General features: G+C 42.1%; 3 long non-coding RNA genes across 5 annotated transcripts; 1 reads left to right on the top strand and 2 right to left on the bottom strand.

Moving 5' to 3' along the window:
- Positions 1 to 9,227: 9,227 nt before the first annotated feature.
- LOC149917929 (uncharacterized) lies at positions 9,228 to 14,854 on the top strand. The gene is made up of 4 exons (XR_016467356.1): positions 9,228 to 9,250; positions 12,999 to 13,081; positions 13,735 to 13,850; positions 14,443 to 14,854. It is a non-coding gene; the product is annotated as an uncharacterized LOC149917929 (long non-coding RNA).
- Positions 14,855 to 15,543: 689 nt separating this feature from the next.
- LOC149917930 (uncharacterized) lies at positions 15,544 to 22,264 on the bottom strand. Its single transcript, XR_016467357.1, has 3 exons — positions 22,234 to 22,264; positions 17,566 to 17,655; positions 15,544 to 15,914 (listed from the first exon to the last, which is right to left on the bottom strand). It is a non-coding gene; the product is annotated as an uncharacterized LOC149917930 (long non-coding RNA).
- A 2,221-nt stretch (positions 22,265 to 24,485) lies between these two features.
- LOC149917931 (uncharacterized) lies at positions 24,486 to 27,661 on the bottom strand. Of its 3 annotated transcripts, none has more exons than XR_016467359.1 (4): positions 27,575 to 27,661; positions 27,029 to 27,197; positions 26,110 to 26,201; positions 24,486 to 25,956 (listed from the first exon to the last, which is right to left on the bottom strand). It is a non-coding gene; the product is annotated as an uncharacterized LOC149917931 (long non-coding RNA). The 3 variants fall into 3 exon arrangements; XR_016467360.1 differs by having other exon boundaries at positions 24,486 to 25,953; positions 27,029 to 27,154; positions 27,575 to 27,655; XR_016467358.1 differs by having other exon boundaries at positions 27,029 to 27,154; positions 27,575 to 27,655.
- Between the last annotated feature and the right edge of the window lie 218 nt (positions 27,662 to 27,879).

A 27,879-nucleotide genomic window follows, 5' to 3' on the forward strand; every position in this document is an offset into this window, starting at 1 on the left:
CCTGCATTTTTTGCAGCCTTCAGTAGGTACTATTGTAGTTAGATGCCATCAGAGAGAACCATTTGCCTACTTATAGGCACCATGCTGATACTTACATCTCAGGAACACACAGAATCATAGAATCATTTGAGTTAGGAAGGGACTCTTAAAAGTCATCTGATCCAACTCCCCTGCAATAAACAGGGACACCTAGAGCTTCATCAGGTGCTCAGATCCCCACCCAGCCTGACTTTTATCTACTCTTGAGAAAAAAATTATGTTAATATCTTTAAATGAAAGGCACAGGACTGATGAGGATGGCTTTGCATACTGCTGCATGTTGTCCCATGCATTGTCCCCAAGGCCTGGGCAGTGTGGACTATTTTGCCCTGCTCTGCAGACTCCTTGTAGTGTAATGACATAATAACTCAACCAAGAAGCAAAACAAGGTCTGATGAAGTTTTCTCATTACCGGTAGATATCTGTGGGCTCTTTTGATGGCTGCAGTGCATTACAGTTCATCTAACTGCACTCTCTCCCATTTACTTATGGTATTATCTTACATTCATTTTTTCTTCACAGGGAATATAAAATATTTTCTCAGGCTGACAGACAAGGATTCATGCTCTGTTCTTTCAGTAATTTGGAAAATGAAAATATACTGCTCGCAGGGTGGGTTTTGTTTTGGACAGATCTATATTTTATCCTTTCATGTCAGAAGTGAGACAGATTAATGGTTTCTGAAATTTATTTCCAATACTGATTTTGTTTCCAAAGTTTTGAGAGCAACGAGACAGATCTGCAGTCCTGTCCCCACTGGGAAAAGGAAGTGGCATCTGTTCCTGCTTTGTCCTCAGAGCTGCCAGCGAGGGTGTCTGGATCAGCCATCCATCCTCTGCCAGCGCATGTAGTCAGCCGGCAAACCAGGCCAGAGAGCCCTGTTCTGCTGATGTAAATGAGAATTGGCCTGGAAGTGCTCTAATACATGGGAAGGAGCCAACAGTCCCTCCGATTGTTGAGAGAGCAGAAGAGTTTTAAATCATCTTTATTCTGCTTGTCCTTGGGCATTGTGCTAAGCAAAGCTCAGACTTACCAACCTTGGCTTCCTGCTCTGGCCATCACTCTGATGTCTGTTGTGCTGGCTGTGCCTGTGTCACACAGCAGGTAGGTGCAGCTTGTTGCTTTCTGTCCTAAACAGTGTTAAAATGCTAAGCTTCACATAGAGCCATACCTCCTTACATGTGAGCTACTGCTTCTGCCCGGTCCTAGTGTGAACATAAAGTTCTGTGCTGAAACTTCTCAGTCTTTCCATGAACATTGTGATCAGCCCCAGGTTTCTGTAAGGCATGTTGTACAGCTTTCTGGACGTTGTTAATCCAGGATGGCAATTTTCCAGTTACATACGGCACAAAGCAGTCAATAGAGAGAATCAGAAATGCCAAGGGTGTGTGCAGGGCCTCAGCCAGGAGAGACCTGAGCATGCAGCTGAGCAGGGGATGGAGGCAGGGACCAACGCTGTGCTGCCTGTGTCACAGATGCCACTCACCCTCATCTCCCTGCTGACTTCAGTACGTCACCGAAGCCAAATCAGATCAGCACGGTGCTTGCTGTAATGCAATTTTCAGTGTGAAGTGGAGCAGGAAGAATAGCATATCTGAACTCCAGAAGAAGCAGTTCACACTGACTTTCTGACACAACAGATGCCCAACACTCCCTCCCTCCCACAGCAATTTCTGCACCTCTCCTTAGTTTGTCGCTGAGCTGGAGCATATTTTGCAATCCAGACTTGATTTAAGCTCTTTGGGTGATGGTGAATTCACAACCTCCTGATCTAAATTGTTCTAATTAATTCATTGGTTAAGAATTTCTGCCTTACTCTGCCTACCTGAATTTATTTCTCTTCAGCTTCCAGCTGCAAAATCTTATTATGCTGTTGTCAATGAGATTAAGGTTTCCTCTCCATGCAGGTACACAGGGTAGCATTAATCTCTCCTGTTTTAGACATCTGCAGTGTACATCTATATCTGCACTAATGATTGGTGCTACATGTATAGTCAAAGGAGAGAAACAGAGTCTAACACAATGCATGTTACATCCCTTAAAATAGATGCTGAGCACATATGAGACAAACTACCCTACAGAAGTGCCTTTTTCTTTCAGGCTGGATGGGCAGCTCAGCTGCAGACAACAAAATTTAAGGGAGGTGAACCTTCACAGACTGCAAGTATTCACCACTTATTCTAGTGAGGCTGTTTGGGTCGAGTTATAGTTAAACCTACTGAAGAAAGAGCCCTCTATGAAACTGATAGAAATGGCAGGCTTCAGGCATACGTCTTAGGAAGGCTCAGCCCCATTCTTCACTCTGTATCAGCAGATGCTGGTTGGTGGCTGGAAATTACTTCCATCTCACTGCAGAGTCTGCGCCACGTCCATTTGTCAGTGTGGTCCCATTTCAGCTTTCAGGCTGTATGCATGTGTAAATTACACTTGTTTCCAGCTCTCGGTGTTTCAGGGTTACCTGGAATTTATCTTGCTTCCCCACAAGTAGATTACATGGAAGAAGGAGTGTTGATTTCTAGAACTGAGCAAACTAATGAGCTGATATTTCTTTTCCGTCATCTGATCTGATTTTGAAATTATTTCTACCTCAGCCCTGGAAGAGAACTGACTATCGGGGTTACATCCAAAGAGAATTCAAAGCCTGGTTTTTAACTATATGGAGAAATGGGTTACAATCAATAAGATTCAATTTAAATTGATTTCCTATAGGGAAGAGACTGCCCTATAATATCTGAAAGTCATTAGTCAATGTCTCTTTGAAGTATTGAATTTATTATGAAAACCCTGAAGAAATGCTATTTTAAATCCATGGAAGCTTATGTACTTACTGGATTATAGCTGTGTATTAAATATAATGCTCACCATCTAATGAATCACAGCAGCATTTTCACACTATCATTAGTCTGAATTTCCGCTTGGTCCTGCACACTCACACAAAAGGTACCTATAAAATGCCTTTCTGGCATTATGCCCACTTAATTATCATCTTGGAGATTATTATAATGGGAACAAGGGGATCTCCTTTGAGAGTACAAGGCCCATATAATAGCTTCTTTATCCATTAATGTTTAGGGTCTTCCTTCTGATGCTCCAGATGTTGGGCAAAGGGTTCTGGGTTTGGGGTGTTTGCTGGGGCTTATTGCACTTGTCTATCTGCCCAGCCATGGGATTTTCTGTCTCGGCAATATCTTTATATTTACTGTCTCACACAGGCAAACGTGTGACTCAGTGAATGTCCCTCACCTACATTTTGCTGTAGCATAAAGCACATAGCATCTCAGCTTGTGACTACAGGCTACATCTACTGATTAAACCCACTGAGCGTGAGCAGTCCTGACAGCTCTATCAGTGGGATGTTTTATGGGGCTTCAGCCAGCCCAGCGCAGAAGATAGCTGCTGGGATTTCTGCCTGGAGGCTGGTGGACACAGCAGGGAGGTGTGATGCTGAAATCATATTTTAGTAGGGGAGAAGTCAGAAGGCAACACGTTGATGAGTCCTGGCTTTCCTGGGTGGGAGCCATCCTCAGTCTTTAGGACAAATGATCCAGTAAGACCTAGGCTCACATATTACCTAATTTTGTCATATTCTCAGCCAGGATTTCTACTGATATTAAGAGTAAACTTCTCTAGTAAATAAAAACACTGCAGTTCAAAAGCTCCTACAGGGTAAATCAGCAAATATTTGTTCTGCTGCTGATGAGACGTGGCCAGGTCCATTAACAGAGAAAGCAATTTATTCCCAAGAAATAAAACTACTGAATGATGAAATATTAATTTATATCACAGGCTTTGTGTCAAATAGATTGTTGTTCTGCTTATAGACTAGAAACAATGGGTTTTTCTCTTGATCCTTTTAAAACTTTAGCAATGTTTTCAATTATTAGAGCATTGGTAGTTCTGGTTCATGAATTGAGGAATTAGGTTTTATTTTCTTTCCTTACCTTAACACCCTTAATAAATCAGAGTTTCATCTCCTATCTTATTCATTTGTTTGGGGGGTGGGGAGGTGAGTGCAGCTATGAGAAATGTTCAGAGCTGTACATGAGGAACTGGTCTCAGCGTGGAATGAACTGGGCACACTCAGGCACACAACCAGAGAATAAATTTACTCTTTCTAATTACCTTGCAGTTTTTTCTCTCTTGGAGCATCTGAGCCAGGAGTTTCTGCAAAGTGTTAGAAATAGAGCAATTCCCAGCTGCATGTGAATTCCTGAACACCATTCCCTGTATGAGAGCAGAGCCTGCTCAGCCTGCTTGTGCACTGCAGCACTGCACAGAACGAGGTCTGTAAAGAAGGTGATGCTCTTTGATGGGACTGAGTTTAGGCTGCTAAACCCAAAGTTATTAGCTCTGCAAGCTCCAGCATGCAGAAGGATGGAAGTTTGGGAAGACACAAAGAAACTCACTATCTGCATGCTCTGTCGAGACTTTCCTAAGCAGCTGCTGTTGGACACTGGTGCAAACAGGATAATGAGCTAAACAATCCTTGGGCTGAGCAAAAGGGTCCTCTCAAGTCCTGAACATACTCTGAGAGATGTTGCTCATACCCCTGTCTGGGTACTGCAGGAGTTTGTCCTCCTCTTTAAATACAGATCTGAAAGTTTCTCCCCTTTGGTTTTACTCTTCCTTTTCAGGGGTATTTTCTGCCACAGGTTACAAACTAATGCAGAATTACAGACATGTTGATACTACTCCGAAAAAGGAGTGAAGCTGCATTAAGATACAGAGTGGCACATCAACACTACCAGGCTGAAAATTTGGATCGTTGTGGTCAGATATGGAAAAATAAATCCCAGAAAAAGGATGAACCATTTTTCTGGTGTCCTGGAGAACGAACACATTCAATATGGGGGAAAAAAAAAAAAAAACCCTTCATAGCTACTTCTCCCACCCCAGAGGCCTTTTCAGACCGTTTTTGCTCATGTACTTGGTTTTTAATGAACAGAGTGCTGAAATGGCTGTTATTCTGAAACAAAACCTCTCCCACAGTGGGCTCTGAAAGTCTGAGCACTCCTGTACAAATCCATCCATATCAGCGATCAGAAGTGCCACATAAAGAGCGTACAAAGCTCCTGGGGAAGGGCAGGGAAGGGCTAAGAAGTAATTTCATCCAAATGGGATAAGTTTGCTGTTCATTACTTACTCTTGTATAAAAGGTTGCTGTTGTCCAATCAGGGCAGAAGCAGCAGTACCCCAAGAAATGTCTGTAGCAATCACATCTTGATGAAAAGTGCTTATAAGACCATCAAATAAAGAAAAATGTGCACAAGCTCTAAAGGCTGGAGGGCTCCTTCCTCCTCTCAGCTTGCTGTTTGAAGCAAGTTTTGAAAGCTTCTGCAGTTATTTCAGAACAAACAGTATATTAATTTTCATTTTGGGAGTTCTTGTTTTTTGTGGGTTCTTTTTTCTTTTTTCTCATGCTTTTATAATTAAATCCAGGAACAGCACTGTCATTACAAAATGTAAAATTCAATATTTTCCATCTTAAACACATTGAAACAAAATAAAAGCTCTCTTTTTCAGGTCAATGGGACTCGTTCTTCTATATTAAAATGGTTTTTCATATTCAGAATGAATGTACAAGTAATTTGCCTGATGCAAGAAATATTTCTAGTAGTAGAATATTTGCCTGAAAATTCTTCTCCACTCATTAAATAAAGGTTTCTCAATAGTGAACAGAAGATAAGGCTATTCCCCAAAGCCTAAACATTTTTACATACGGATGCAGACAGTGGTTCACTAGGGCAAACAGTGGATGTTAATGTACTCTTGCTAGGAAGAACAACATTTTAGATTTATTTTTTAATATGATGAATTTTCATCCTATTATATCGAGAGTCTCAAAAATCAGTGGGAAACTGAATGAGAATATTTCCACTCTTATTAATGGTTTCTGACTTTACTGTTTGTGAAGGCTTCGATGGGAAAAGAATGGAAAAAGCTGGGAATTATAAAAACTAGTGCTGATAAGGGAGGAAGAGGAATGGAGATAAGGTGTTTGGTGGGACTCATGGCTGGTGAAGTATTTCTGAATCAAAATGTTTTATTTGCATTCAGACTTTGTATTTCATGTTTGAAAACAAAACAAAACAAAAATATGCGACGCAGTGGGGAGTTGCAGATCTCTTCCTTGAGAAAAGTTAGCTCTCTCCATGCTCACATGCCTTGCTAAAACAGCACATCTAAATGTAATGCAAGAAAATAACATATTGATTTTGCCTTTAAATGTTATAATACACAATCTGTTGTTTCAGGAAAGGTTAATTGTGTTGCCCAAAAGAGAAACATGCTATTATATTCTAAGCTATTCCTTTATGTAATGAAAGAACATTTGAAAGATATTACTGTAGGTCCGAAAGAACATAGGAGAGGCTAACTATTAACATAGCATACAACATGACAAGAAACAGGCATCTGTGCTTATTGAGGGCCAGCTTTTGCCAAACATGGCTTAAAAGATCATTTATTTGTATATGTGCCAAAGGCATCATCAGCCCCCTCACTCGTCACTCACTTCTGTTTTCCTGCATACAAATGAATTTCTCTACCTCCTTGCAGTGGTAGTAGAGGTTAATGTGGAGTGAGGCTGAGACATTCAAGTAAAGAAAAGGAATTTTGCAGTTCCTTTGCCATGGTCAGTGCAAATCTGTGCCACCCATTCAATGATGCTCTGCTGCACCCTATGTTTGACAGATGCCACCACTCTATGGTTACCTCCTGCAAGGTTCTTTAGCCTCATCAAATAAATCCCTGTACGTTATCTCATGGAGAGAGGCAAGTCCTTGTAGAAGGCAGTTAATCTGAGCTTAGCTGCCTGTTTTAGGTTCAGATGCAGGACCCACTGGTGAAAACTTCTTTTGATTACAGTCTCATTAGGAAGCTTAAAACAAATAGCTGATTTTTAGGCAGTTAGAAGTAGATGACTTCATTTGAGATTAAGATACCTAAATGTAAGTGTTTGTGTATGGGCTATCTGCTCACGCTGCTTTTACAAATCATGCAGTTGTGGTCAGTGCCATCAGCAGAGCCAACAGAGAGATGGTGAGAAGACCGGTGGATGTGTTGTGTGACCTACGTGAGATCCAAATCATTCTGGGGTTGTGATTGGGCAACTAAGTGTCTCAGATGACAATAGACAACTACATATAGACAATGGAAATCAACTGATGTGTTCTGTTCTCTTCAAGTCTGCATCAGGATCTGCATTCAGATGGACTGTCACCAATGAATCAGTCCGAGAGGCTAAATTCCATGAATGCATCCAGATTTCATGCCTTGCTGCTTGTGCCCTAAACTCTTTCTACTCCTGAAGAACTGTAACAGCATTTTTACCTTTAGCTGAAATTCTTTCTTCTGTGACATGAAATGATAGCTCTGTAGGCTCCATACTGCAGTCTCTCCATCATATTTGCCATTAAGTACAATTTTCCTAAGAGCTAAGGAGGGAGTCATCAGAGACATATCCAAGAGTGCAGGAAGTCTGCATGCTAAGGCGTGCCCTTTTTTTGCAAAATGTTGAGTATGTGAATCGATTTAGACTTCAAGGAGATCAAAGGAGGCAGGCAATTAACCATTTCCAGGAATTACAGTCTGACCCCTGCAGCATAATGCATGGGGGAAGAGATTTTCACTGCCAAGCCTGCTGTTTCACTTGGTGTCTTGGAGAAGAAGTGCTGACTAGCTAGACAGGGTCAGATCTTGTCTCAGTGTTATCACTCTTACCACCACCTTTGTCTTGGGGTCCCTGTGAGAGGGAAAACAGCATAAGAGAAAGGGGTGTCTCTAGGTTCTGCTGGAGTTGGGAAGGTGCAGCGCTGTGAGATGGCAGCGTGTCCCAACTTCCCCAAACCTAAATCTGATGCGTCCCTTCACCAGCCACTGAGATGGACTTTTCATAAAAGCATCCACGTCGTGTGTTCGTTCTTCATGTCTGGAGAATTACCCCTCTACCTTCATCCCTTCTGCCTGCATTCCTTCCCTGTCTCTGAGCCACCCATTTCTTCCAAATCTTTTCATCCATACTTCTTCAGGAATATTTACTCAATTACTTGGGGATTAGTGGCTGTCATTCAGCAAGAATGTGCTCCCCCAGGCAGCTCCCACAGATAACAGCTGGCAGAGGCACACTGCAGGCTTCTCAAGAGTGGAAGGGAGGCAGAAAGTCTTCTGTTTAAATAGATATGACCCCAAACTCAAAATTTGGTTGTGTTTTATTTTGATACAGAATTCTGTGTTGTTGCCAAATCAGCCTCTTTCTCCTGTTCCTTTTCATGTTGGTTTTGTTTCTGTAATGATCGCATTCAAAAATACCCTTTAAATCTTTTTCAACTTGAAAAATGACTTTTTAATGACATTGAAGTTTTGATGGAACTGTTTCCATTTTCATTCCTTCTATAAAAAGAGCTACAGCAAACTTCTTCAATTTGTGAACAGAAATTTAAATACATGACAAAAGCACAACATTTTCAATGACATTTTTCTTTCTTTTCATGTAAAAAAGATTATATATGTGTGTGTATATACATATTTATATCTTCCCAAAGCTGCTCTCACAAAGAAATAGAGAAGAAGCTTTCAAAACTGTTGCAGCTGATTTTCCTTTCTCAAAGCTGGAATCAGACAGTGCTCATGGGGATGCTAATGCCAGTCCTTTTCTCACAGGTTCCCCAACAGGAGAGGAATGAACATTGCAAAATTTACTATATTAATGTATGAGCTCCCCATGGAACACATCCTATCAATTTCTGCTAGTTTCCCTGGAGTTCAGGTATTCTGTGCCAACTCTGGTGTTTACAGGACATTAGCAACTTGTCTGCTTGTGTTGGTGGAGCAGAAGGATTTACCATGAACTTCTAGCTAGCCTCTCTAGCAGTTCTTCCATTTCCTGAGCATCCCTGTCTCCATCTTCCTCCTTCCCTCCCCATCTCTTTTCCAAACCATTTCCACGTTCAACCTCACCCTTCCAACTGCACAGTTCAGACTCTTAGCCAGGCATCACTGCAGTGGAAATGCTAAGTCATGGCCTGAACCAGTGATTGAGCACCTGGTGGAAGGCAGGGCCAATCCAGGGCAGCTCAGGTGCATGCAATGAACCTGAAAGACTAGAAGGGGTGGAGCCAGGATCCACCCCTTCCCAGACCTCATTTAAGGGCTTGCAGTGCAGAAGGGAGTACCTTGCTGGAGATTCATGTATTTGTGAGGCCTTCTGAAGGTAAGCAGCTTTTTTCTTTTGTTTCTATGCCCATGGCTGTTGTGTTTGAGCAATCCCTTGCTGTGGCCTGGGGCCTCGCTGCTCTGCTGCTGCTGCTGCTGTTGTTGTTGCATTTTTCCATTGTGTTGCAATCTTGAACACAGCTCACAAATCATTGTGTCCTTTTCTGTGCTCCTTACCGTTTATCTCTTGAGTAGGCAGTCCTAATTAAGCTACTAATCATTATTTCCCCAGCCCTTCACTTTGAATTAGTTCTTTCTCTCTACTATCCTTAATGGGTTTCATCTTTTCCTTTGCTTTCTCTTCTCTGGCTGTCTGCAGATATTACAGCCTCAAGCATATTGAATGCCTGGGCATCTACTAAACCTACTTTCTGACTTCCCATTAATATTCCAAGGTATTTCATTTTATTTGTTTAATCCACTTCTCTAGTGACCTGTGTTTTCTTTCCAGGAGGGTACATCAAGCCCCCTCTCGTGCTTCTTTCTATAACCAAAACACATCCACCCTTTAAGACCCCTAGGCAAAGCCATTTTCAGGAGTGTTCTTATCACAGTACACCTATTTTCTGCAGTTAGCTTAAATTTGGTACGTGCACAATTCAGCACATTGTACTGCATCCTGGATTTCAGTGTCCTGCACAGAGTATGGATCTCTTTCCTACCCCTTTTCATTCCACTTCTAGTTTGGCAGAGACTGCATTAGCAAGCTTATTGCCATGGCTTCTCCTGGAGCACATATTGTGCTTCCATCTAAGATAAGCAACTTCTCCATTACAAATATGATGCCCTTTCCAGAATTAGAAACTACGCTGTAAAGCTCTATGTGCTCTACTAGCTAACAAACCTTCTGTGTTCTGATTTTTACACCTTTCTGGCTTAAAATTCAATTTGTTAGAGTAGGCACAGGTTAACAACCAAACCTGATTGCTTTAGTGACTGACTGGTATTTTAATTTACTCTTTTAGCATTTGTTGCATGATACAAATATTTCCTGGCAGTTATTTTGATATTTTAATTCTGATAACTTGAACTGTTTGGCCTAGAATAGAAAGAAAGTTTGCCAAGCATGTGTGATACAGGTGCATCTTCCTGCTCCTCCTAATAATACCATGAGATTGCTTATGGGATACTTATGTCTGTGCTGGACCATTATTACTCATCTCTCAACCTCCTCTTGACAATTAGCCTAGCTCAGTTCTTTTAAAATTCTTCATACTGTTCTTAAGGATGCGTTTTTGTCTAGTGCTTTTACATATAACTTTTCTGTACCTCATTAACTTCTCATTTATATTGATTGCTAGCTACTTTACTTTGTTTCTCTCCATTTATTATATAGTGTTATTTTATTTCCAGTTGCTGCCTGCCTTCCACTGCTGAACTAAGATGGCTTTTTGCCAAAATTGTCTGTTTGACATCAGTTAGTCTGCCGATACATTGAGACTATGAGCCGCCATCCTGACCAATAATGTCTCCTTGTTCCTTATTTTCTCACTTTCCTCCCAGGCAGTCTGCCTGTCTCCAGTTACTGTCTCTTGTTTCTACTTATATAAAAAGCTTTTTGGTCAGAGACTTCTGTCTTTGCACAGTATCTACATGAGCTTGATCTTTTGCAAGGACTCAATAATTCTAAGCTATGGAGTCATGTTCATCAGAGAGAAAGCCTTAACTTCTTCAGAAGGTCCCACAGCACACTGTTCCCTTTGACTGTGGCTTTCTTTGATTGCTTTTACCATGGAAGAAATGGGAGAATGGAAGTAAAAATTCCCTTATGCTCTGGTTGCATTAGAAACCATCTAGGTGATGTGAATACCTGTTTCCTTTTCTTTTAAATAACACATTGCTGCATGTCATGATCATTAGCTTTGACTAATGTAATTATTAAATACTCAAAAGTTGTAGCTGCTTTTGTCAAAACAGATCAAATTTAAGCTTTTATTAGTCTCCATGCAAGCAGTGTGGGTCTGATAGCACATCAGCTACTACTTATTATTCAACCAGTACGATTGGAAGGGAAACAGAAGAAGAGGGTTTGTGTGTGTAATGCTATTTTTCAATTAGTTTGCTTGTGGTTTTCAGCATTAAATTGGATAAGTGAAAGATGGTGGATAGGACCCATCTGCCAGGAAATTGCTAGCATGTGGCCATCTGTTGCTATCCTGCATTTGATCAGTGGTACAGAGTGTGTTGATTAATTCATTCAAGTCCCTCTGAGGTACACTGCCTGCTGAAGAGTATACATCCCAATAAATAAAAATTCAATCAGTGAAAAGCACTTTCTGTAAATACTGACTAATGTCACTATTGTGCTGAACAAACATGAGACTTTTCCTCTCCCTTTTTCTCTCCTCTCCCCATTCCAGCAGATCTAGACTGCCATCTGGAAGAAAACCAACTCACCTGCTCAGAAGGAGTCTTTTTTACATATATTGCAGCTCTCTCAGATGCTGAATATTTAGATGCCATGGAGAGAGTAGACAAAACTCCTAGCAGTTCTAAACTCAGTAATGGCAGGATGCTTCCACTGAGATCCAAACTTCTTGGATGGAAGAGCACCTTGAAGATGTGTCATGCCCTCAGGATGTGTCAGAGACTCAGCCAAGGCTGGCCGAGAAAAGCAGTGCTGATCTGGAGGTCCCCTAATTATCTGTACAGGAAGCTAATCCTGAAGGTGTATATGCTGCCCTTAGTTTAGGAAAGGATTTGCATGTTAGGTATCTTATCTCTGGGCTTTCTGGTGAAAAAGCCTATATAGATGATTTTGAAATTGAAAAATCAGTGTAATGAAATAAACTAAAAAATGGAGAAGGATGCAGTATTGCAAGTGAATTAAGTCATTTTCCTCTTTTACCAGATTCCCTTTCTTCTACTATCTCAAAATGGATAAATTAGCTCATCTTTCATCCTTTTTCAGAGTGATTACAATTATCACAAACTCCAAGTTTGCATCTCCAGCCCTAATTCCCAGCATCTTCTGTTTCCTCTTTCTCATCATCAATGCCACCACCACTCAGAGCCTCCTACAGCTCATGTGGACTTCTCTGTATCTGGCAGCAGTGGATAGTAAGAGCAGCCAGACATCAGTCTGTAGAACTTCTAGGGAGGTACATAGGCTGAGGTTAAAACAAGATGGATGAAGGTGAACTTCAGGAAGGCAGTAGTTGTCACACACAAGCAGTACTAGAGAGGGATGCAATGACAACAGCAAGTAGGCCTTCTGGAAGTAGTAGCAACTGTTATGGAATATTTGGGCTTCTGGATCAGCCAAAATATTAGCAGGTTTTCAAATGCTTGACAATGTTCCTTCATTCTCAAATATTTCATCATGTCATAACATCTGCTTGCAAGGTGTCCAAGGTCAGGCTTCCAAAATTCTTTGTGTGAGTAGATAAAAGATCAAAAGCATCACAGTATTTACTCTGTAGAGTGTGGGGAATAAGTATTTCTGCTTACAAAAAGCTCCTAAATCATCTTCTATATTCTGTGGCTGTTTGGTTAGCACATCACAGCTTGCTTAGACTTGTCATTACTTTTATAGCCTTGATGTGGCTTACAATTTTTTTAATACACCAGATACTTTGGTAAACCCAGTGGTACCATCTGAGGCTTTCATTAAGGATGCTGCAACTAGAAATAGCAGTCATCCTCAGAAGGCAGAGTGATCAAGTTCATCTCTTGTTACCCAGAATAATTCTCTATTTATCTTTTTCTCAAAATATGTTTTAAATAGTGTGTTCTCTTTCTGCTAGAGTGAAATGCTGCTGGCTCACAGCCTTTGTCCTTCCTTTTGTCATGCTTAAACTCAGAGGAGCAACAGAGTGACTGAGCAGTGGTAAGAGCTGAATTAAGAATGCTATCTTCTACAAAGCAAAATCACAGATTAAGTTGCTTCCAGGGAGAACTGTTTACTATTCAGCTTTCAAATAAAAAAAAGAGAATGAATAGTATCCCTTAGCAACCCTGACAAAATCCTTGATTTATAGCAAGAAATAAACAGTTAAGTGCTATTAGATACAATCACATCATTTCTCAAATCAGAGGTAATTCAAAGCTGGTGAGGTCCAGAATGGTATATTTAAGCCCTCAGATCGTTGGGTTGAGTTTATCCATCTTTGCAAAATGAGCTTTGCCAAAAATTGTAAAATGTGACTGCAGCTTTGAAGGAAGAGTGAAATTCATCCAAGGTGACAGCAGTCTTCTGCAGTTGTCTGGCTCCTGGGAATCTGCTGGGCACTTCCCTTGTCAGAGTGCTACAGGGGTGAATGAGCTCAGAAGTTGAGCAAGATTGCAAAATGCCAGGGACTAAAAAGACAGGGACTTTAGGGGCTCAGCCACTTCTGCATCGCTCTGTCACAGTCCCTCTCTAGCTTCTGAAAATATTTAGAGTTTAAGGGAACAAACTCATGTAGCTCACATCATGATGGGAGAACTGGCTGAAAATACATGCACTGAAAATCTGAGCTCTGATCCTTTCTTTGCCCCTAGGATATTACATTACAATCTGAGGTGTGTGGCAGCAGAAAGAAATGCCTCTACCAGAAAATTACCACCTTTAAGCATTTGTTTTTGCCTTCTCTATCTTCCCATTTGGTATTTCAGAGGTGGGTGACTTCACTACAGAAGGTACTACAGGAGTTAGTGGGATTGCCCTGCAGATGTATTTTGGGTATCTGTGATCACTGTGGAATTGCTTTTTATCAGTGCCCACAAAGCAGAATTCTGGGTGGGCAGAGTGGAACTAATTAATTGGAATTTATTGTAATATTAAATAGGAAATCCTCATGAGTAGAATCTAAAGGAAAAAATGTCAAGGTTTAATTGCTTTCTGTGTTTTTGCATGCACACCACAGACAGCTGGCACATATTTCCTTTGCACCTTCAGGGATCAAGTGCTCTCCCTATTTCTGGGAACTTCAGCCAGGGATTTCCACAGGGCCCAGCACAGGAAGCTCACAGACTTGCACTGCATGGCTGGACTGCCCCATTATCTGCTGGGTACCCAATGGCAGGGCTCTATGCAACACAGCTAGGAGCTTCTTTGTAGGTATTGCTGACTGTAGAGGGATGGTTTCCTTGTTTGTGGAAGTTACCAGACATTTTTCCTTTCTGAGGGAAGAAAAAAATAAAATTAGAGAAATGCAAATGTAATAGCAAGGAAGAAATCCAAGGGAAAAAAAACTATATTTTTTGCAGACATTTTAAAAACAGCAGTGGGGAAAGCTTGAACAGCTCCAGGCATTGCTCTCATCTAGCTCACGACAAGCTGCCAGACCAAGGAGCTCTGCACAGCCCTGATGTGTCTGCAGATGCTGCTTTTCCAAACTACCCCTGTCCTCAATTAACATACAAAATCATCAGCAGTAACAACAGGCTTTCCATACCCATGACCTGAGCAGTTTTATGGGTGTTTAGCAGACACCAGCCCTGTGTCTGCAATACAGGACTGTTTGCTTCCAGAACTGACTTATATAGTTCCCCAAATGCCTGTTTATTACAGGATGTGAGAATGATGGGACATGCAGACATCTGTGTTAACCTCGCTGTGTTCTCTGTCTGAGTCCTGCCCTAATTAAATTTGGGATCTTGTAATTTCTCCATGGACCAGTTTGCAACACAGACATCAAGTTCTCTCCTGAGATAATTAAACTGTTATAATCTGCGGGGTACATTTTCCTGGGCTGCACAGTTTATACTTGGGGTTATAAGAAGTGCAGGAAAAGCTTGAGGTTTTATCATTTTTCCATCTCAATGGTAAGTAACAGTTCTTCAGTTGCCTGGGAATTCCCTGAACACTATTGGCAGTGAGGTGCATCACAGTACTCGACTCCACCTCTGATGCACAAATGTGCTGAAGTTCACTTTAATTTGTAATACACTGTACTGTGGGGCCCATTAGAAGCCAAAATGATGTATCTGTTATCAGTAGCTGGTGCTTTTGTTTTTCTCAGTGAGCAGAATGAGAAACCAGCAATCCTGCTGTGTTGAGGCAGGGCTGGAGAATAGCATGGCCCACTCTCAGCATTCATCTGGCATCCACAGGGATATGCTAAGGGATGTATTATCTTTATTTATTGAGGCCCCACTGTGGCTTGGATCACTCTTAACAAGGTCACCATAATCACATTGCAATCAGGCTGCCCTTTTCCTTCCCACTCTGTAATTAGTGTTTGCCCTTGTAACTGGAAGATTAACCACATGACCTATTATTAACCTCTCTTCACCTATTATGGTCTCTTTGGTATTCTTTTTTAATGCAGATACTGTTGAAACAGGGGCTGGTTTAATTATATTGTATTAACATGGGACAGATTCTCAAACATGTAGGAAATGTGGTGATTATAGATTCAGTGATTACTGCAACTATCAGAAAGTGCCAATGTTGTGTAATTAGGGAGTAACTCCAGTGCAACAGCACATGGTACTCACTACAAATCACTGGCTTCACATGACGATGATACACCCTATTTCTCTTTGAGTCTCAGTTCAAGGCATCCAGTCCTAGTGCTGACAGTCAGGAGCCAGATTTGGAACCAAAATAACTTCCTCCTGGGTGGCTGTCAGCACTCAGTGAGTGGCTGTGTATTCTTCCACGGGAAGACCTTCACACATTGCCCCAGTGCTTATTCTGCATCTCCTGGAGCTGTCTAAAGGCCACCCAAGGCAGGCTGCAAGAACCATAAGAGGAAGGACAGTTATATCATCAATTACATTACAGTTATTACAATCTATTAATGGCTCTGAATCATGTTATCAAATTATGGCCTCCTGAGATTTCTTATCCTGTGAATCTAATTGAACAAAATCTGAACAAACATTGCAAACAGAACACTACTGACCAACAGACCTCATCATTATACTGGGACTGAGGGCTGTGAGCCAGTAGAGCCTTTCATATGCTGTGAGTAGCTCCTACAACCAAAATAAAAGTCTCTGTATAAATACTTTGAGACCACAAGCCACCTCAAAAAATACTTTACATTAACTCACTAGTATAACAAGCAAAATGAGATGTATAAGTGATACTTGGACTTATTCATCTCATGTTGGCTGATCAGAAATGTGACAGGCTGGATGGGGCTTTGAGCAACCTGCTCTAGAGGAAGGTGTCCCTGCCTACAGCAGGAGGTTGAAACTTGATGACCTTAAAGGTTCCTTCTAACCCAAGCCATTCTGTGATTCTGTATCCTTTGGCTTGCTGCTGAACTACACGCTACACTTCCCAGCTTTAAGATCATACCCTGCATCACTGCAGGAATGTGTGCATGCACATGGACATCTCTCCTGACCCCTGCACCATGATCAGAAGATTGCCTTATCCAGAAACACACCATAGTCCCAGCTTTACTTAAATGGCTAAAAGAAAATGGATGTGGGGTTTGGTAACAATCCTAGCTGCCAGAGAGCAGAGAAGGAAGTTGGCAGCAATATCTAATAGCTTCATTATGGCTTCTGTTGGTTCTTCTTTGGTGCTCTCCTCTCTGTCATGGAGCATGCTCCTATCTCTCCAGTGCTGTAGTAACTCACCATCCATCAGCAACCAAGAGCCTCCAGTGCTACCTGTTATGGTCTTGGGTTTTGGGGATAGCTACAGCAGGCATAACAGGAGAGGTAACATTTAGGGATAGCCTACTCCAAAAAAAAAAAAAAAACACCAAATAAAAAGAAATGATGCAAGTAGCTCAGTGGGATGCCATTTTTTTATTTTTTTTTTTTGCCAACAGAAATGAAAAGTTAAAAATTTAAGTGGCATTTTAATCTAACAACTTCATAGCAAGTGAAAATAAAAGCAATAACAAAAAAAAAAGAAAAAAACCAAAGCCTATGACTGCATTTGTCATCAAAATTATCGCTATAAAATGATCTCATAAATCTTTTGGCCTCTAAAAAATACCTATAAACACTTTATGTTTTATCTCTATTACAATTTGCTGTAATCACTAGGGGAAAATTTGAAAGCTGTCCAAATCTCACAGACAAGTGGAAAGAAGGATTTATGATTTATGGTGTAATCTTCTTTCGTCATTTTTGGGGGATATCAGAAGTGATAGTTTAATCACACATCTATGACAGGAAATAAAGGAAAGATGTGATATAAAGGGAGAATTCAATTCAAGCAGATATTTTACATGGTCAGGTGATGGAAAGAAAATTGTCCATATCTGCAGCTAATTCAAATCCACTTACTGTAGGTTGCTTCTTAAAATATTTCATTTTCTATTTAATTTGGTTGTGACGACTTTGAACTCCAGTAACTGATTCTCATTTTTTATCTACACAAGAATGACTGATTTCTGTTCTACAAGACCAAGGAAATACCTCCAATGGGGACCTGGCAGAGTTGGTGAGACCTCTTGCAGTTTTGTTTTTGCTTTCTGGTAAAGTTTTGGTAGTATCTTCCAAGATGTCCTGAAAGAGAAATGGAAAAAAACATACTGTATTTATTTATAAAGAGAAATGGTGGAGTTAATCATTATCTGAGTCCAAAATGACCTATTTCTTACTTTCCCATGTTGTTGGAAGGATAAAGTATCTGAGATTTGCAAGTCAACACTTAAAATGTACCTGGAAATGTTTGTGCACCACTCACAGGCCTGGCTGAGCAACCATAAAGAATCATAGAATCACAAGGTTGGAAACAACCTACAAGATCATCTAGTCCAACCATCTTCACACTGCCACTGCTACCACAAGCTACTAAACCAGATCTCATAGCTCCTCATCCAGGCACCTCTTGAACACTGCCAGGGATGGCGACTCCACCACCTCCCTTGGCAGGCCATTCCAGTGCCTGACCACTTCTGAGAGAAAGACTTATTCCTCATGTCTAAAGAAACCATAAGAAAGAGATGTTCAATGGGTCCAAAGCTGAGGACAGAAGTAGCTGCCAGAGCTGAAAGAAGAATCATTAACATTCAGAATCCATTTGGCAGAGAAGAGAGAACATACAATAAACTCTGAGATCAGGAAACCATGCAAAAACTGTCACATAGGATGTCTCTTGGGGATTCTATTAGCCCTGTCTAAGGGATGAGACTTCCCTGGGACCTGAATCATAACTGCTTCTCTCTCATCTGCAGTAGTATAGCATCCCATAGAGCGCACATCTATCAGAATGGTAGATGACATCTGGTGTAGACAGGAGAGAGGATCAAGTCTTTACTTTAGTGGTAAAACGCAGCACTTACTGAAGTTCTGCTGGTAGTAGATGGTGATTTTTTTCTGCCTTAAGGTTGAGACTGCAGGCAGTTAGCAAACTTCACATAAAGTCCTACTGGGAGGTATGCAGGTGGAAGAAGGCATAAGACTGCAACTCCTCATTTCTGCCACAATGCAAATAGAAAGGGGGAGTAGATCTCCCTATGTGTAACAGTATTTATAGTGAAGTTCCCAATGAAACCCTGAACAAGACTTTTTTTTTTATTATTATTTATTTTAAAAGCCACTGCTCTATGCCACTGGACACATCTTAGCCACGGCCCTCAGTCTCCCTGAAGTTAACCATCCCTGCTGTACAGTGATAAAATTTTATTCATGGCTATCTCTGCAGAGCTCCCACATCACTATCAGCATCCTACCTGCTGCCCCTTGGCAAACACTTGTCCTGGCCCATAGACCTTACTGAGATTTGAGACAAGCAATTCTTGCACCTCGTGCATCTTCACATCAATGTCTGTCTTACCATTACTGACAACAAGCCATGAGCTGTTTCTCCTTCTCACCAAGAGAAGACCACTTGCTTTGGTCTTGGATGACCAAGAGTACTGATCTGATTGTGTTACTGTTGTTTGCCATGCTCTGAGGTGATTTTCCCAAAATCGTTCTGCTTATTCATAAGCCACGTGTTCACATCATTTGCATGCAGTGGTTTATTTCTCCTGCTTAATGGAAGATGATGCTTTACGTGGAGAAAGACCTTTTTTTGGTGAATCATGCAGAGCATTCAGGACACAATTTGCCTGTAAGAAATCCTGGAGATAATGTGACCTGACAACATGGGGTTTGGTTCTTCATGCCCAGTACCCAAAGATTTGCCAACATGAAAGCTACAGTTCATGATTAATACAGCTGCAACACAAATTTGGGGAGGAAAAAAAAAAAAAAAAAACCACTGATTTACACAGAAAATCCTAATTTATATATATATTATATATTATCATAGTATGATCTTCCTGAGCTGGAAGAAGCTTGGTGCAAAGCAATTGCAATATTTCAATGACAAAGAAGGGAGTGACAAGAGCAGGCTGTAATTTCCCCATAGAACTTTGTGTGGGAGTTCAGCTGCGTGCATATGAGTATGAGAAAAAGAAAGGGACAGGCAGAGAAAGGAAGAAACCTGCTGCATTATGCATTAATGCGAGTGTATGTAGGCAGAATACAAGCCAGAATTTTCTCTCTTGGGGGCCCAGAGTTAGGTCCTTAATTTCTTATTGAGGTAGTAATGCATAACTGTTCCAAATGAATTCTAAGTGTGAAAAACTGCTCACTATTTCAATTGTGGTCATATTAACAATGCAGTGTTCGCTCACATTGTTTAGTACACTTATGTCTCTGAATAGCTGAGGATAGTAGGAGATTGTATCAAAGTCTTTAGCCCAAAACTCAAAGGCCTTTTTCTTGACTCTTCTGATAACAGAAAACTTGCAAAACAAACTGAATGAACATTCTTCCACCCCCAGATAATTTAGATATTTGGTTTGCTTGATATTAGGCAAGAAGATGACTCCTGCGAGACAATCAAGTCAGTTTTGGAAGATGACTTCTCATGTTGATTTCTGACAAGATAAAATCCAGCACACTCAGACCTCAGTGGCCTCCTACATTTGTGTGGTAGGGAGAGAAGCTATTGCAGAAGTGCTCTTATGCTCCTTAAGGAAGTAGCAAAGTATCCAGAGGTTCCAGTGTTTAGTGGGACCTGACTCAGAAGGTGGGAGCTCATAAATAAGAATTAGGCCTCTTATTGAAAAAAAAAAAAAAAAATCTACATGTTGCTTCAGGAACCAGGCACTGGGGTATAGGGGTTGCTCAGGCTTTCACATCCCCACAAGCAGAGGCTAGTGCTCTTCTCCATTGCTCCAACATGCTGAGCACACCTAAACATCTTGCTAAAACCCACTAAATTGTACAAGGGACCTGACTTTTGTGTAAATTGTCATCATTTTAGTTCAGAGCTTGTAGATATATGATTTTAAAAAGCCTCATCCAAAGCTTTCAGCCTAACAGACAGCTTCTCCTGAAATGACAGCTCCTCCATGTGCCACGTTATCTAACACCCCAGTAGTATCTTTACACATCGCTGTCACCTCCTCTCAGGCTCACAGACCTAGAGCCTGGTAATTTCACAGCTATCATTTTGCCAAGCCCCATCTCCAATGCTGTCTCTAACACAGGACCACGCTGATTATTTCTTTGATTCTATGGCATATTCAAAGCCGTTTGCTCTTTTCTTTCTTGCTGTTTCTGAACTGGGATCCAGCTTCAAGAATGTATGCTATGTTAGAACACTAGTCTATATGTGTTCACTCAGCAGTGGCCCCAGACAAGGATGCTACAGTTTACCAGCTCCATTCCTGCTATTTTTGGAGAGGAAGAATCACAGCCTACCCTGAGTTGGAAGAGCCTCACAAGGATCACTGAGTCTAACCCCTGGCTCCACACAGGACCACACAAAATCTGAACCCTTTGTCTGAGAGCAGCATCCCAATGCTCCCTGAGCTCTGACATCTTGAGACTGTGTCCACTGCCCTGGACAACCTATACCAATGCCTCAGAAGTGTACTTTTGTTCCCATAGCCTGCATACACATATCCAGCAGCCCTGGTCCCTACCACCTTTTTGCTCTGGTTCATCTACTTCTGAGTCACCAAAAAAATATTATTCTTACATACACGCATACTTGTTTGTATGGGTCTAAATACACAGCAAAGAATTAGATGCTGCATTCCAATAATATTTTCCCCCACAAGGAAAAGGTAGAACAAAGTTGTGCCCTTTGTAATGATCATCCTCAATCCGACCCTTTTCAATTGCCCCATTAGTCCACTCCTTACCCCTCTTCCTAGGCAAACTGAATATTTCATGACACTGACAAGCAGAAATCTTCCAAGGTATATTTTCTACTTTTGTGACAGCTGACTTACCACATCTTCTTAATATTCTTTTATCTCTATTCTCTTCATAAAGATTTTTTAAAAGATGCCAAATGGTTTTTTCACCCTTAAAAGTCCCCCCAAATCCAACCATGCAATAAACCATAGCCTGAAATAGTTTACAATTCTCAATTATTTTCCAGCAGTCCTTGTATAACTGTGCTGGAAAAGAAGATGGGGAACTTCAGTGTTTTTTTAAGAACTGATGTCAAAACAATTCTATCAGCCCATGGCGCTAAATACTTTAATTACTGTTTTTTTAATTTCAAGAGACAAAGCTTCAATTGTAATAACAGAAACATCCATCAGGGAGGGCATCTTTGCCTTACGATTAACAGCTGTCTTGGTAAAACTCAGAGTTCAAGATATTTGCAGGACTCCATTTTAAAAACATCAGAGGAAAACGAGCTTGAGTGAAAGAGGAATATTTAGTACTTTCCCTATTGCTGCAGGGGCCATATGGAAATTAAGGAGTCTTCCTGGCATGATAGTCTACACTCTTGATGGGATTATTTCAATGGATGCCTGGATCAGCCAATAGCTGTATATGTTTCTGTTCATTGCAGGGGAGTTGGACTAGATGACCTTTACAGATCTCTTCCAACTTAAATGATTTTGTAGTTCTTAAGACATTCTCAGGAATTTAAATGATTTTGTAGTTCTTAAGACATTCTCAGGAATTGTGCCTCTGAAGCACAATTTCTAAAGTGCAATGCTATCATGTGATGGAAAACACAGCAATGACAGCAAGGTAGAAGAGTCCCATGCCGCAGCAAGTAAGGATAAACCCAAGGAGAGGAGCTGTGGATACAGAAACAAAGAAAGAAAAACTTCTTACCTTCAGAAGGCTCAGGTACGCAAGGATCTCCAACAAGATATCCTCACCTCCACTACCAACTCTTTAATGAGGTCTAGGAAGGCATGAGTCCTGGCTCCACCTCTTCTGGTCACTCAGGTTTATTGCATGCACCTGAGTTCCTCTGGGCTAGCCCTGCCTTCCCCCCAGGTGCTCCATCATTGGTTCAGGCCTTCATGACTTAGCATTTCCTCTACATTTTGTCACTTGAAATAAATTAGAGAAGCAGCCTGTGCTGTTACAGGGCAGTGATTTGCCTACTGTCAGCGCTGGGTGTTGTAAGTAATAACATGAAGCCAAAGCTAATTTTGGACTAGAAGAGTTTCTAAGATCTGTGTACCTAGAAACAGACGTTTTTATCAGCAGAGTAATAAGACTGCTTTTGTTTTCCTCTGGATAAGTTCTACACACAGTCCTAGATCACTCAGCTACAAAATTAGCTCTGGGCAAAACTCTTCCAGACTGAATTGTTTCAGAATCACAGAACAGCCCGGGTTGGAAGGGACCTCAAGGATCACAAAGCTCCAACCCCCCTGCCTCAGGCAAGGCCACCAATTTCCACATTTAATACTAGACCAGGCTGCCCAGGGCCCCATCCAGCCTGGCCTTGAATACCTCCAGAGATGGGACATCCATAGCCTCTCTGGGCAGCCTGTTCCAGCACCTCACTACTCTCATAGCAAGGAATTTCCCTCTGACATCCAACCTAAATCTTCCCTCCTTTGTTACTGTTTATTCTCTTTCTGTTTTTGCTCTTATTGGTATACAAATACCTCTGCAAAACTCAGGCTTGGTCAAGCTTTGTTATGACAGTTGGTAATGCTGCTCCCTGTAACAAGACAGAGTAGGTGCAGGGCTGCCCTTCCTGTAGGCAATCACAGTATTGTACTCTCAATTTGGAACATGGCAAGCACTTGTCCTTTCTAGGAAAGGTCTTAGAGGTATTTCAAGACTGACTCTCTGAATCTAGGACATCTTACATAACTAACAACCCTGCAATCTTAGTCCAGTTTGATTTCCCATCCACTGTAGTATAACCATGTATGTGTTTTAGAGTCCAAATGAGTTACAAACCTTGACACATCTTCTTTGGAATATTTATTTTCTGAAACATATGCCTAGGTGGTGGTAAAATAATGCCAACTGTATGTAAAAGGGACAATAATCTAGAAATTAACACCACAGCCTCGTAACTTCATGGCTCTCAGGAGTTCTGTGCTGAAAGCACATTGAAGAGAGCAAGATGGATTGCTGGGTTCACTTCTTCATTAAAATGAAGTTATCATACTTTTCTACTTCACAGAGAGAACTTCAGTAAATGTTATTAATTGTTTGTAAAATATCCTTTACAACACTGATGGAGATGTTTCTGATCGCTATCAAAAATTCAGAAATGAATATAACTCATTGCAGTGCCACCATGAGTGAACAATAATTCAATCCTCCTGATAAGTTTCCAAGTTAAAAAAAAAAAAAAAAAAAAAGTAATCATCAGTTACAGGCATTTATATAAGACCTAAGTGTTTCAATCTCTGCAGGAATTTGTAGCTTATATATCTAGGCTGACAAAATGCAGCAAAGGTGGCGCAGACTGAACTCCCTGCAGCCAAGGAAGTGAATTGGAAGGATGTAAAGGGTGGGAGTTTGTAATAATATGAGCAAAATTCTAATCACAGTCCTACCTATCTGAGCAGAACAGCACCCTACTGCAACAGCGCTCAACCCTGGAGAAGATTTCTGGGCCAAGGCTGCAAACCATGCTACTAATTTAGCTTTGTCTGGAGAACTGGAGTGAAAGGACTTCTTGCCTTCTCATACCCATCTGTCTGTACCCTGTGTCAGTGATGTGTCCCATGCTAGTAATTCTGGATGTGTTTACAATTGGGCAATGACTCACTGTCACATGAAGAACACCAACAGTTACTGTGTAGGATATAGGGCAGTAGGTTAGCAAACTATCCACAAGGTCCGTTTGCCACATGAGATGGGGATGCAGTGAGGCTCCTGGAAAGCCTGAAGGCTCTGAGTTAGGTCTTTCCACATTTCCTCAGTAAGGCATCATCTTCATTCACAGGTGTCCACAGTCTGAGTGTGCTAGGGATAGAGAATCTGTGGAATTGTGGGTCTTTATCACCATCGAGAAGAAGGGAAAGTGAGGCGCAGACAGATGGGACATACTGTTCCATCCCGAGCCTTCCTGAATTCCACCATTCAGACCCAGCTGGAGGCAGCTGATGAGCCACCTGCAGCCTGTGCAGGTGCCAGGGACCAAACTCAGCTCTTCATTCCAAGCAGGAAAGGTATCTTTCTGCACAATAAGCTGTCAACGTAACTGAAAGCATCATCTTGCTGAGAAGGGACTGGGGGAGCTCTTTTGTTCTCTGTCATGGGAGAAGTCAGGAAGATCACTTCAAGCACTCAAACTTTGCAAAGCTCCAACATCTCAGGCAATCAGCTGAACCTCAGGATCTCACTTTCTCTCTGAAAGCTGCACAGTGAAGTGTGTGTTGATCATTTGTGGCTGTAAAAATCCTTTCCTTGCTGAAAGCCAGAACCCTTTCCTCTTTTTCAGTTCCATTAGTTCAAAAAAATCAAACAACCAGCTCTGGAAGTGGCTGCTGAGACACACAGGTCTGTGAGCTTTCCCATAGTCCTCTCTTTGGGCTTCTTTTACAGATAACGTGCCTCTTCTTTCTAAGTGTGGTGAGACCTTTAGTCTCTGCAGGCTGCTGTTTCACACAGGTTCTCATGCAGCCTTTGCCTCTCCTGTCACACTGACAAATTGGGATCAGCTTCCTAGGAGGGAGGTGGCAATGACCGTAATAGATTGTGCATTGCCACAGCCTTGGCTGCATCATCAGAAGGGCAGGAAACGTGAAACAAATGGAGGTGCCTCTGAGCAGAGCACAAGCTGCCCTTTTCCAGGCTCTGTCTCCCTCCCATCACAGTACATGGCAGCTCCTGACCAAATCCAGTGGGAAGAGGTGTTTTTGTTTGTTGCCTGCAGTGATCGATGAGGAACTAACACAAAGTGCCTGCAGCTCCCGCGGCAGAAAGCAGATTGGGTGCCAATGAATTGCATTGCCTTGGAAGCAGCCCGCGAAAGAACCGCTGGCTCCTACAGGGTTCACGTAGGGTCGTTTATCACCATGACTCTCAGCAGCATGGAAAAGAAATTAAAAGTGGCTAAAAAAGACCTTTTTGTTTAGCCGGAGGATATGTAATAGATCAAACTGTTTAAAATATCCGCATATCGCTGAGCTCAGGCATGCAAGTGGGTTCCTGCAGCTTTAAAGGTGGCAGAGCAATCCCCTGCACCGGGGTGATGGGCATGTTGGTGGCTGATGGACAAGACAAAAGCATGGGCCTGAAGTTTACTGCTGTGGGCGACATGTTGTAGGTCACTGCTGTGCCTACATGTCAGGCTCCTGGCTGAGCTCAAAAGCTGAGGGGAGAGATACTGTCTTGGCCATGTGGAGGGGAGTGGGGCTGGATGCGAGGACACAGGGCTTTGCCCATCAGTTTTGAGGCATTGCAAGGTGTTCTTACACTAGAAAGGACCACAGCATGCTTACTGCTGTACAGATTAAAAAAAAAAAAATGGAACAAGAAGCAATCCCTGCTCATGGTGAGTAACTGCTGATCTTCAGTGTTGAAATTTCAGCTGCTGAACTTACTCCCTTCATTGCAACGAGTCAATCACTGCTAAAGTGAAAGTGAGGTCAGAATAACCAATGGAGACAAATGCAATCACCACATGCTTTCGTCACCCATGGTGCACTTGCACACTTGGCAGCAAGGCCCTGGTGTCCCCTCAGCAGGTTTCATGGCTTTCTATGAGAGTGCAGCCCATCTCACCTTTTCTGGCCTGGCATCAATCTTCTCCAGCTTCTTCTCTTACTGGGAGGGAGTAAGCCAGCTTCTTCAAATTCAACTCAGGTGTGCACGAACTCCACAATACAGAAGATAACCAGTTTTCAAACACATACATTCATCATAGAATATTATGATTATGGAATACCTTGGGTTGAAAGAGCCCTTAAAGTCCACCCAGTTCCAACCCCCTGCCATGGGCTGGTTGCCCCCCACCAGATCAGGCTGCCCAGGGCTTCATCCAACCTGACCTTGGACATCTCAAGGAATGGGGCACCACAGCTACTCTGTACAGCCTCTGTAAATCCTGCAGAAGAGGGACAAGCTGTAGGTCTCCCTGTTCATTGCAGAGGAGTTGGAGTAGTGGCCTTTCATAGGTCCCTTCGAACTTAAGCAATTTTGTGATTCACCTGAACAGCAGTAACTGCTTTGCAAACCTCACCTTTCACAGCTGAGATCAAACTTGGTGAATTTAACAAAATATATATTTATATATCATCTGCACATGCGTGAGGAAAAGGGCTGTCTGGTGAATGCAGGCTTCAAGATTTACCTGCAGTCAGACAGCACAAACAGGTCTGGCAAAATCTTATATCCTGTAGGCACATCAGTGTGGCCACAAAACAGAAAAGCATCTGTGCATGTTTTTCTCTCTCCTCTCACTTCAGGACTAAGCCTATAAAATAATAATGTGCTTTTCAAGTATTATCACTTGTCTTTGATTTTCTGTAAAGAATTGCATAACAGCTACAGTGCTATTAGCATTCAGCACTCAGATTTTTTGCTTTGTGCTTTCTCCCTTATTCCTTTTGCTTAATAAAGGGATGAATTTTGTTTTTGTTAGATGCCTGATGGCCCAGGAGGTTGGTCTGCCCTCTATTCAGTAGGAAAACATGTGGCTCACCTATGTGATAGCTTCTTCACAACATGCCAGCTCCATCCGTGCATTAGGAGGCAGGGAGATTCAGATCACACGAAGCTGGTGATGCTGCTGGCAACCCAGGCAAGGAGCCGGGACTGAGAGCTGTCACTGCCAGGGGCAATCAGGTACTTAATGGCCACATTTGCAAGCCCTGGGATGTGAATCAGTAGAAAAGTGTTGTGTGCAAGGACTGCTTTTCCAATATGGGCAGTGCAGATAAGGCACATAGTGACAGCGCCCACAATGTGTGGTTAATGTAGAGGGGCGACAGGCAGGAAGCAGCCAGATTTGGGAATCTTTGCAGATAGCTGCTGTTTTCAAAAGCTGCCTGTGATGCCTGGGTCAGATGGAAAGGTGCAGCATTTTCCCTGCTCTAGAATCTAGTCGCAGTGCAGCAGAGCATCACAGCCGGGTCAAGCGCTGTTCCCAAGAGCATGAAGGACTTGTCCCTCTCCCTCCCCCTTCGAGTATTATGGAATAAGGTATTTTTACTCCTGGAGCCAAGGGAGGGAAAAGGCAAATACTCACATTTTCTATAGAATGGCGATGTTTACTGAAGTTCCCGGCGCTGCCACTAGATGCCTCTGTTATCTGCAAAGCCCTTCGGAGCGGGGCATGCGCCCGGTGCTGCAAGCAAAGCTAGGAACTGGGCTCCAGATATACAGAAATCCTGATTGCTTCAGCCTCTTCCTCCCTAATGACCTTCTAATTAGCTGGGTCTGTGCTGGCAATTAGGAGGGATGCGCTGCTCAGGCTCGAACACCTGTCTTTTCTTCTGCTGTATTGTGGTGGCTCTGGAGGAGGTGACACAAAGTGTGATCGTGGAAGGGCTG

This window comes from Phasianus colchicus, chromosome 5 (assembly GCF_987193195.1).
Source record: "Phasianus colchicus chromosome 5, bPhaCol1.hap1.1, whole genome shotgun sequence".
Classification (NCBI taxonomy): Eukaryota; Metazoa; Chordata; class Aves; order Galliformes; family Phasianidae; genus Phasianus; species Phasianus colchicus.